The sequence below is a fragment of the Oncorhynchus nerka genome, linkage group LG28 (genome assembly GCF_034236695.1).
Source record: "Oncorhynchus nerka isolate Pitt River linkage group LG28, Oner_Uvic_2.0, whole genome shotgun sequence".
In the NCBI taxonomy this organism is placed as follows: Eukaryota; Metazoa; Chordata; class Actinopteri; order Salmoniformes; family Salmonidae; genus Oncorhynchus; species Oncorhynchus nerka.
Genome location: NC_088423.1, coordinates 44302659 through 44315321, shown reverse-complemented (window position 1 = coordinate 44315321; position 12663 = coordinate 44302659).

The following is a 12663-nucleotide window of genomic DNA, read 5'->3' as shown; positions in this document are numbered from 1 at the left end:
TTTATTTGTGATAAATGCCTACGATCTATGACCTATTTCATAACGTTGATATATTGTATAGCTTAGCTCTATACCAATGTGTGTAGTACATGGTAAGGACAAGTGGCAGGTCAAAGGCCATTGGCACTTTGGCCTTGGCCAGTAACTACACTCCCAAATACAAGAACACAGGGATGCATGAAAAGACCTCACAGTATCCCTCCTTCCCTCCATGGCCTTAAAGACAAGCGCAGACCCATAGCAGGTTGGCCAGAAGGGGAATGTAATCCAGGCAATCTGGCCCTGGAAAGCTGCCTGAGGATGCAGCCGGAGGATCCAGCACTGTCTGCATCATCTGTCATCCCTCCGCTACCGAGGGCTGCATATTAGGGGCTAGTTTGACTTCCGATTAGTCATGCTACTAGAAGAAAAATCAAGAGGCCATCTTGGGGATGACATCACAGTTTCTGTAAACCACTGGTTGTCTTCCATTTCCTCCCTGACGAGGCACATTTGATTTCTAATTATATAAATAGGCATAGCAAATGATTACATGTATTCGCTGTACTTTTGTTGAAGTCATCTGAAGTTTTCCCCCAGTGGGTTAGAAATATCTATATTTTTTATAGCTCTAATGTTTTTCGCAAGAAGCCAACTAAATAGTTCACAGAAATAGTTCACAGAAATAGTAGGCATATGGGGGTTTTGTGAGAACAGTGTCTCAGGTACAATAGCACTAGTGACAATAAACAATAGTGACAAACCAGAACACCCTAAACAAACAGCCTCCTTAAAAAAGGAAAGAGGAGGTGCAATGGGAAGAGACCCCTCAACATTTCTCACAGCCCTAAATCAGGGGGTTGGGGTGGTGGTGTGGGGCCAGGGTGGGGGGCAACTCCAGAGATTACACGCTGCTCCCCACACCAAAGTGGACGTTGAGAGGACAGCAGGAGAAGAGATTTATGGCAGGTAGCTTGGCCCCCCTTATCTGCTGATGTCTGTTATTACTAGGTGATTTATCTGGCCCTGGCCAGGGCAGGTTGATGGCTTTAGCAGCCATCCTGCAGCACTAGGCCAGCCTGAGGTGGCCCTCGGAGAGGACACACACTGTCTGTGTGTAAGAAAGATGGTGGAGCATGGAGGTTGGTGTTGGAGGGAGGCTGATGTACTGGATGTGAGTTAAGGGGTCCATATATAGATTAGCCAAGATGCAATTTGATGCCAGATGCAAAATCAATGTCTGTGCAATTGATGATGCACTCTCTTACTAGTTACCATTATACAAGCTTGTTCATGGAGTATAGGCGACATCAAAGTTTAAAGAGAAATACGTGTTTTAAAGTGTGTATGGATCACTGCCCGCAGTTGTGTAGGTGCAGGTATTAACATAAATAGTTTATTTGAAAATGATGACAAAATGGTGTGCCCCCCCCCAGACAGGCAGCATGATGTTTTAAGATGAACCATCCTCGTCTGAAGAAAGACTTAACATTTATCGCTATTGCTCTTTCACGAAATACAAGAACCATAATTACTTTAGAGCAAGCATTTAAGTGTTCAAACAGTTGTTGATTATCCAAAGGTACAATACCTCCATGCATAATGATCAGTCAATGTTATAGCTTTACAGTGAGGGAAAAACATTATAGTTGGGGAACTTCAGAGTCAATAAATGTAGTGGTGTTTACTCGACCCAACTACGCAATTCTAGTTGTCAGTGACAGGTTGCTGTACAGAATTAATCAGGCTGTTGCGTTTAGGGTAATGCATTGTCCCTGGAGCCAAGTCCTACCATCAACTTCAATTTCCTTTAGTTCAAGCACAATTGCATTGCCAAGGAATAATTCTGCTCAAGGACATCCAATGGGAAATCCATTCTCATGGCTCTCTCAAGATAGACATCCGTGCCACCCAGAGAGAACAAAACGGCCAGAGCACAGTCCTGATACCGCAAAGCCTCCTCAGCCCAACGGACATTCCTTCACGGTTCTTTTCTCTTTCAAATGCAAGATGTCTGTGATTTTTAACCGTTTTATATTTTTTTGCTTTACAAAACATATCATGGAATTTCAGCATTTACATGCATACAATTTTAGAGCATGATTTATTTATGTTTTGGGTATCATATTTGGGCCAGTGTCTCATGGAATATGTTTTCTCAATTGAACAGCACAGGTATAATGTAAAATGGCTTCTGGAGTCAGACACATTTTTATTGGAGTACATTATCTTCAGTTTACTGTACATATTGCAGAGACAAGACAGATGCATTTGGAAAACAATGTTGAGATATATGCCTTTGCCAAGGAAACCTGTCTTGTTTTCCTGTATATAGCAAAAAGAGAAATCCCATGCTACACAGAGGGATTACTTATCAAAAATCATTTAAAAAATGAACTATATTCGAAGTGTACTCAGAGACAAAGTAAAATTAAAACACTGTTCTATGTATGCATGTAACACTATTATGTTACAAAATGTGTAGGTTATCTTTTGATATAATTAGCATGTACAGTATTCATGGAAACTGGCTAAGACACCGACTGCCCTAACAGTACCTCCTCCTGTCAAAGAAGTGTTTAAAGGACATCTGCCACGTTACTTATCATGGATTTTTTTTTACCTCAGTTCCCAGAAGCTTGCTCACCTTCCAATGACGGGCCAAGTTCAACTAATGAACTTCCATTACTAGGGATTAAAATACATCAAAATTATTTTAATACATTTTTCAAAACCGCAGAACTCCTCAAAGAGTATATCTGATACTGGTAGAAGTTAATCATTTTCATCATTCAAAGTATGGCTGAACTGCATGTTTCCTTCAGAGTGAGTAAAGGGGAACCTGTTGGCAAGATAACATTACTCATTCCATTGTAAGGTTTGTAGGGGTAACTCCTAAAAACAAATGGCAGCCCATGAGATTCAACCTAAACATGGAGAAGCATCTTCGTGGTCACTGGTCAGCTGGGGAAGGGAAAACATAATTGTATTACCTTTACTGGAGGGTACTAAAAAGACTCAATAACGATACATTGATGTTATATCGTGGAGAATAAAAGTTGACCGCATTTTGGGTTATTCTTATAAACCAAGACCAACCCTTTGCTTTGCCATAAGTTACCTTTACAAAGCAATGACAGAACACACTTATAGTAAGTTTGTGTTCACGTAAGGTCACTTTCTTTCAAAACAGAGTCTTCAGGCCTCTTCAGGTACAAATTGCCAAGAAGATCAAACCTGACCAACATTTACAAGAACATACTTCATCATAAATGTTCGGCCTGTGCTGATTGCCACCCATTTATCTTCTGCAGAGACAGTGCCAAGAAGTCACCTAACCGAATCACTTTCACGAATGTCACAGGGGACTACAGTGTATATCAATAAAAAATGGGCCTGCAGCAGCCCTGCATAGAAGCTGGTTCTCACCATCAGAACCAACACTACAGCACGTAGTGAAAAGGAGTCAGAGCTGGACAGACCAGGCTCCTTTTCTCATGCCTTCAAGGACGCCAAGGTCTTCAATGTGAGGCATGCGAGACATGCACGGTCTTCAAAGTGGCTAGGTGGAGCCAAACGTCCGGCCCTACCTCTGTGGACCATCGTCTTGCAGGGGCACTGCGAGCCACTGGCTCCTACCCTTCGGGGTTAGCTTACACATCTGCACCCATAAAAGCAGCAGGGCACGCCACCTGTTCTCTGAGCACATTATTATGTCCTTTTCGATATACACTAATGGGGGTATTATGGATTTCATCTGTTGATAAAAAGGACTAACGAGACCACAAGCACACACCTCCAGATGTGTGTCCTTTGAAACATCAGTAACCTACACACACGTTTACGAACAAACATTTGGGGTAAACACCGGTCAGGTAGACCGATAACATTTGACAGTGTGGCAAAACAAAATGTCATTTTCTAGACCCGTTTCAAACATCCTCACTGCCAATGGTTTCAGCCAGGTAGATGTATCTCCTATCCGTGTTGGTCAAAAGCCCGGAATAACGTCACAGCGACACGTAGCCTCTCCAGCCAGGTCTCCCCCTGACAAGAAGCCCATTCTTGGCATCCACCTTTCATCTCCCACCCACAAGACAGGCCGTATACCATTTCAAAAAGAAGAGCCAAAGCTTTTAAGCGAGTACGTTCCTTGATACGTTACCCAGCCATAATTACAGTGTGGGGAAGATGGGCTGCTTTGAGTTGTGTAGTGGGTCGCTGTGGTGGTTGGGATGTTCAGAGCTCTGGGGAGGATCAGCAGAGATTTGGAAAATGCACAACAGCTGGGAAAGGGGGATATGGTGGGTACATTCTTCATGGCAGGTCTAGTCTCAAGCATACTTTTCCATACAGGGGAGTTTGAGGGGAAATATATGAAAATCTAAGTAGAATGATCTAATGACCATTTATTTAAGTGTAGGTTTAGCATAGGATATCATCTGTCCATGGCAGAAGCTTCTGTAAAGGTTATAGATTTATTATAGTTGTGCGATATGACAAAAAGCAATAAGCACGGCTGCAGGCCGTTTCAATACTGTCAGTCCAAACTTATTTCAAAACAGTGGCTCAAATTAGTCATCCGCAGGCTCGAATCAGAAACCTTTTAAACATCTGTGACCAGCATACTGTTTTTTCATACGATGCATGGATTTCAAAGCCCCGGTGTCTGGAGGAGTCATCTCAGAATGGGGAGGGACACACAAATTGAAACAAATAAACTTCATGTAAACCAGATTGATCAGTCAGTACAGCCATATGTGAAAAACAGTTGAATCCCACAGCGCTCTTTCTTCCAAAAAATAATTAATTTCACAGAAAATCTGCTATCTTCAGCATTATTTTTGACAAATTCACTCTGTCGACAATACCAGTGTGCAGTAGAAGATGGTAGTCATGGAAACCAGGTCAGTGAACCAGGTGCAAGTAGTCATACCCTTGTTGTGCCTCACACGTATTATCATTATCATTTATTTATTATCATTTATTCATTCAGTTGTAAAGAATGTAGATACATTCTATCCATGTAAGACAGATGGCTTGCAGACGATCATCCCAAGCGGAGTATAACTACAGTAGATGGAAACCAGATCCGTATATCATAGCAGGTTCCCCACAAACTGCTCCTTCTGTTAAATGGTGATCTGTTCAATCGGTCTAATGAATCCTGTTCCATTAGATCATGTTGGGCTGTGGTCCCAATGCCTACAGAAGCAAAGAGGTACGCACTATGTGAACAGGCTGCACAAGCTCGATAGATTTACCACAGTGAAGTCCAACAGGGCGATGATACACAGTGTGCTACCCAAGGCTGTCAGACCACTGTCTATCTCTCATTGATGCTCCTCTATGGGGGGGGGTTAGCAACACAAAGACTTCAGAGAGACAGGCAGGTCCAAGAATGACAAGGATGGCCCTCTTACTTTGTTCGATCTTTCCCCCATCCCAAATGGGAAGCAGCTTAGTTCACGTGCGCTCTTGTAATTTATTACAAAGGTCATTCGGTGGTTTGCAACTATTGAGCAATAGCAAGAAAAAGGTAATTCTGTTTTACTCAGCCTAGGCTTTAAAAAATCCTACATTGATCCATTTGTAATAATCAATAATTGATTAATTTACCTTTTTACTGTAATGCACTCTTATATCACTGTATTATGCTTCTACCATAAAAATTGTAGCCTATGTGCACCAAACCCTACTGTTTTCACAATGCCATTCTTTGATACCCTTGCATTTCCCAGTCAAAGGTCACTTTGTGCTTTTTGTGAGGTCAGCAGCACATCTTGCTGGTTTATTTTAGACTGATGATCCTTCCAGTAAGTGTTTAAAAACAAAGATGGCCTTGCAGTGACAAAGATCTTCAGGGAAATAGCTGTGGTACTGACCAGGGTGGTGTGGTGTCATGCCATGTCATGGTCAGAATGTATACCAGTGCATCTCACTCTTTTAGACCGCCAAGGCATTTGGAGAAGGCCAGTGCCACAAGCTGCTCTTCCACGGTGGCAGAGGACCATAACCCTACCTTCCTGGAAGAACCACAAATCAGTCACGTCAGCAACATGTGTTCCACAGGGGATGGAGTTCAACTTCTGTGGGGATGTTGGTTCTTACCCTAATCCGAAATGGTTTAATATATTCTGAACAAAAAAATAAACGCAACATGTAAAGTGTTGGTCCCATGTTTCATGAACGGAAATCAAATATCCCAGAAATGTTCCATATGTATTAAAAGCTTATTTCTCTCAAATTTTGCAAACAATTGTTTTCAAATCCATGTTAGTGAGAATTTCTCCTTTGCCAAGATAATCCATCCACCTGACAGATGTGGCATATCCGGAAGCTGATTAAACAGTATGACCATTACACAGGTGCACTTTGTGCAGGAGACAATAAAACATCACTCTAAAATGGGCAGTTTTGTGACAACACAATGCCACCGGGTTTTAAGGGAGCATGCAATTGGCATGCTGATTGCAGGAATGTCCACCAGAGCTGATGCCAGAAAATGCAATGTTTAATTTCTCTACCGTAAACTGCCTCCAACATCATTTTAGAGAATTTGTCAGTATGTCCAACCAGCCTCACAACCACAGACCACGTATGGCATTGTGTGGGCGAGCGGTTTGCTTAATGCTTAGGGTTATGGTAAGGGCAGACATAAGCTACGGAAAATGAACACAATGCATTTTATCAATGGCAATTTCAATGCATAGAGATACCGTGACGAGATCCTGAGGCCCATTGTCGTGCCATTCATCCGCTGCCATCGCCTCATGTTTCAGCATGACAATGCACAGCCCCATGTCGCAAGGATCTGTACACAATTCCTGGAAGCTGAAAATGTCCCAGTTCTTCCATGGTCTGCATACTCACCAGACATGTCACCCATTGAGCACGTTTGGGATGCTCTGGATTAATGTGTACGGCAGCGTGTTCGAGGTCCCGCCAATATCCAGCATATTCGCACAGCCATTGAAGAGGAGTGGGACAACAATCAACAGCCTGATCAACTGACAATGAGATATGTCATGTTGCATAAGGCAAATGGTAGTCACACCAGATTCTGACTGGTTATCTGATCCACGCCCCTACTTTTTTAAAGCTATCTGTGACCAACAGATGCATATCTGTGTCTATATTCCCAGTCATGTGAAATCAATAGATTAGAGCCTAATGAATTTATTTCAATTGACAGATTTCCTCATATGAACTGTAACTCAGTAAAATCTTTGAAATTGTTGCATGTTGCGTTTACATTTTGGTTCAGTATAGAAAAAACAATGGACAATTTGACATCGTTGACTCAGTACCCATCTCTGAATCTCCTCCATACAGTTATACAACAAGTCCGAATCCAATCACAAATAACCAGCGACAATGTTCCTCCCGGTTGCCATTCCTCAGTAAAAGTTGTTGCTGTAGGTTTGTTAACATTGGCACATTGTTCAGGGGAGCAGGCTTGGGGGAACAAGGCCATAGTGAGGAGGACTGTCAATAGGACATGGTCCCTTTGACCCACCGGGGGTTGGCGAGGTGACATTCCAGCTGAGGTTAGCACAGAGCTCCTTAGCGTGGGAATAGCTGGTGATGGAGGGCAGGACAGGTGTCTTTATCTCTAATCCACAGTTGTATCCATAAATCAGTGGCGCTAAGGCCCAGCAGTCAGAGGCCGCAACACTACAGGGGGAATGTTTTAGGGCCAGGGCTTAGAGGTCATGGGAGCTTATGACGTGTTGCACCATGATATACAAAACCAGCCTCTCGATCATGACAGTGGAGCACAGGTAAACATGATGAGGACATTAGACCTACAGTATATTTTGGGCAGGCAGCAGCCTAGATTAGATCAACCCTTTTCTGTTTCAGTCTATACGGTACTCCTTCCTTACCAAAAGTAGTGATGATATCAGGGATTTTCAAAGACAAAGCTGATAACATTTGAGCTGAAACAGCAGTATGTTGTACTTCTACACCTGCATTGCTTGCTGTTTGGGGTTTAAGGCTGGGTTTCTGTACAGCACTTTGTGACATCAGCTGATGTAAGAAGGGATTTCTAAATACATTTGATTGATTGACGTTATAGTGATCTGAAAATATTCTGTTTTCAATGGATATGGATAGAGTTTTGTGAGCTGAATGAGAAGGACCCAGCAGAAGTCCTTTCATTGCCTCCAGGCAGGCCTTTAAACTTGAGAGGTGACACACACCTGATGCCTAAACTGGTGTTTGGAGTGGCTGTTGAAGTGACGACCCTGACGCGTATATCAACTCTACCCTCTAACCCCCCTGGTCAAGGACTATGATCATATTACACTGCCTCTGTACCATGGTGACTACATAGGCACCTAGTAGGCCTCAAAAGAGGCCTAAAGAGACCGGGGATGAACTCAGAAACAGAGAAAGGGAATGACAGGAAGGGAGGGAGAAAGAGAGAAAGAGCAGAGAGAGAAAGAGATTGGGGGGAGAGAGAGATAGAGCATGAGAGAGACATAAGGGAATGAGAGAGTATCTTCATATGGGGAAAAGAGAGGGTTATAGCGTGAAAGTGAAAGGCAGAGAGTGAGTGAGAGACAGAGAGAGATCCATTTGTGGTCTGTGCCACATGGACCAGGATACAGTCACAGTGGCTCTATGCAGATGGAAGAATGCCACCTACTGGCCCAGAGACAATGGCTGACACGTACATTCATACTTATTTATCTTGGAAACATTGTGATCTTTGGAAAATGTGTATCAACCCATATGCTAATGTTGTACATAATTCATATTTTCCAACAATTCATTAAATTGGTGGATTGGGTGACTTAACACCTATTAAATGTCAAATAATTTGAGACCAGTAAAAAGTACTAAATAAATGCAATCCATTATTCATAGCTTATTTTATTTCTAAATTCAGTGAATATATCAAACTGTAAATATATTCACGCATGCTATTGGACTGCATAGGTTTTACTTGGTAACTTCTAATTAAAGCTTCCATCAGCAGTTGAAACAATAAAACATACTCCCCAGACCTGTTTAGGTAAAAAGCTGAGGGATAGGGCTGGAGAAATGTAACCACTCTCAAATTCATAGGTAGAGCTATGAGTGGAAGGACTGACCATTCATGAGATCAGAAAGTCTAGTTTTAACCATGTTTTGAGGCTACATAGTGTTTGTTTACATTTACTTTGTTTACAAAAATTGGAGTATAACAAGCTTATATTTTGGGTTCTGATTGGGTACGACAATTGACCTCTGCAACTGGATCCTGGACTTCCTGATGGTCCGCCCCCAGGCGGTGAGGGTAGGCAACCACACATGCACCACGCTGACCATCAACACGGTCACCCCTCAGGGATGTGTGCTTAGTCCCCCTGTACTCCCTTGTTCACCCACGACTGTGTAGCTCGCAGTGTTGTGCCAGGACAACAACCTCTCCCTCAACATCAGCAACACAAAGGAGCAGATTGTGGACTATAGGAAACCGAGGGGCGAGCACACGCCCATCCACATCGACGGGGCTGTAGTGGAGTGGGCCAAGAGCTTCAAGCTCCTCTGTGTCCACATCACTAAAGAATTAACATGGTCCACACACCCACACAGTTGTGAAGACAGGACGACAGAGCCTCCTCCCCCTCAGGAGACTGAAAAGATTTGGCATGGTGCTACATAGGGTGGTGAATAAGGCCCAGTACGTCGGAGGGGCCAAGCACCCTGCCATCCAGGATCTCTATACCAGGCGGTGTCAGAGGAAGGCCCAAAAATTGTCACAGACTCCAGCCACCCTAGCCATAGACTGTTCTCTCGGCTACCGCATGACAAGCGGTAGCCTGTACATCATACATATACCAAGTGTACCAAGTCTAGCAAGCACCAAGTCTGGAACCAACAGGACCCTGAACTGCTTTTACCCCCAAGCCATAAACTGCTAAACAAGACTGCTAAATAGCTCATCAAATGGCAACCAGGACTACCTGCATTGACTATTTTTTCACTAACTCTCTTGCACTGACTATTCACACACACTGGACTCTACCCACACACTACATAAGCCCCCCCCCACACACACACACAACATGCGCACACATATATACTGACGCCACAAACACACTCACACACTTTCACATACACTGCTGCTACTGTATTATCTACCCTGTTGCCTAGTCACTTTACCCCTACCTGTATGTAAATGACTACCTCAATGACCTCATACCCCTGCACATCGACTCGGTACTGGTACTCCCTGTATATAGACATGTTATTTTGACTCAATATTGTTATTCACTGTGTATTTATTCCTTGCGTCACTATTTCTATTTTTTTTTTTTTTAGATCATATCTTTAACTCTGCGTTGTTGGAAAAGGACCCGTAAGTAAGCATTTCACTGTTAGTCTACACCTGTTGTTTTACGAAGCATGTGACAAATACAAGTTGATGAGGCATTTATAAATGATATTCTCCAAGAATCAATGGGTACATTTGATTAATTCAGAAGTACAAACATTGATGAAGCAACTGAAGATTGCCTCTTTAAAGCATATAGTAATAACTTATGTATAGGTTTGAAACTCTCTGTGTGTGAAGAAAAGCTGTGGTAATTCCTGCTCCGGTTGCAGCCTAATACCTGATCTTGTGGCCTCTATATTTACCTGGTATTGTTTTGTATCCGACCCCAGACATGAGCTTCAAAGGGATGCACACGAGAGGTTTGCGTGCCAACGGGCCTTTGAAATCCAACACTGTTATGTGATGTTGTTGGGGTGACTCTCCGTCAAAGTGAAGGGCCTATAAACAGGAGCCCCAAATAGGGCAATGCGGAGATGTGAAGGGATAGTTAGTGAACCTTTTTTAAATGTGTTCGCACTCCCACCCATATAAACATATGCCATAAATGAGATTGGTATATATCAATTACATGTTTTAAGCAATGTGTGCTAACTCATGAGGCACCTGCTATTGAAAATAATATATTATTACGGAATATTATACTGGCTGCTGTGTGGTTGGAGTTACTTCTGTGAATTCTGTTAAGCAGGTTGTGATGAATATTGTGTGTGTGTGTGTGTGTGTGTGCACAGTGTTGGGGAAACCATAGTCAGGATGGACTGATTATTACATTTGACTCCATACTAGGATTGTGGCTATCAAATTTTACAACACATAATTCATTTAGGAACATCTTGTTAAGTCCTATAATCCATGTTTCATTTGCAGGCCCTCCTACAAACTGGTTAATGCCATTGACCTGGATATAGTAGGCAAGGTAAGCGTTTCTACAGGTGGCACTAACACTGCTGGGAAAGGAGCTCCTGTACTTTGAGAAACATCTGTATTTGTAAGAGGGCAATTCTATATGTCGTTGAACAGTAAATTAGCATTTTTTTATTTTTTTACAATAGACACATTTATGGTAGAGAGTCCTTTGCCAACCCGCGGCGCTGGATTTTGTGATTTACGAGCTTGACTCCTTTTCCAGATGGACGCACAATTACTGTAGGTCCAGCCCAGCCTTAGCTGTATGAGATGCTGAATACACACACTTCCACACACACACACACACACTTACTGAGTCACTCAGGTATCAAGTGTTGGTCAAGAGTGTATCCCGCAGAGGAAAATTGCCTGCAGGTTTACCTCCTTGCTAGTGTACAGGGTTTAGACAGTAGGTAGGTGTTTTATGCAATCTCTCATAAGAAGCAGATGTTTCAGCAAGCATAAATACAGTAATAGAGAGGATTAAAAGATGACCATAAACCATGTCTCCCACCAATGGGACAGTAGTAAATAGTCAACAGTAATTCACCCCAAGTGCTGCTATACAAAGCAGCATGGTGACGTTTCCTTGTGGATTGAGAACTTTCTTTGCTGTACAAGAGGCAAAGTTCACATTTGCATTTCCACTTGTTTTCAGGTATTAAGCAATGGAAAATCCACCTTTACTTTCAACTCAAACCTCCATTTTACATCCTGGCTTCATAATGGGGGTTTAAACGAGGATCATACTACTATTTTTATGGCGGAAATATAGAAAGCTCCCTGGATCGAGCCAGGGGGCCATAAAATGAGATCTGCTTGTGGCAACCCCTATTCAGGCTTTCATTGGAAAACGCTGTCTTTAGGAAAACCTATCAACACCTCCGCACACTCCACAGCCTGAAAATCAGGCACCTATTCAAGAATCTGTGACATTTTGGAGACGGTCTCAGTAACACTCTCCCTTGTTAGCGTGGAAGCATTCTTATGCGTTTTACACATTTCAAGCCGTCCATGCTGTCCGCCACCACTGATCTTTCAGAGTCAAGCTTTTAATACAGAGGCACCAACATTAATGTGAGTGATAAGTGACAAGCAACCAGATAGTGTAGACAGAATTTATCCACTGCTCCGTGCTCTCTGGTGAGTAGAGGCCTGGAATGGAAACAGAAACTCCAACCGTCCCCAGCTGGGACTCTGTGGTTCACATACTGTTGAAAGAAAAGGGCCGAAACCAGGCGGCCATTAAAAGCTACTGTACAACATTTCGACACAGATCTTTTTTTTCTGTCCTGGAGATCTTATAAATAATGTGACCATTAGCCCGTGTGGGCCATTTGGTGTCTGATGCTATTCAAAAAGCGTTAGACCAACTTCAACAAATATGTTTGGGCTCCTTTGATAATCCTAGAAGGAGAACTGCATGTTTGTCCTCATATTCGAGC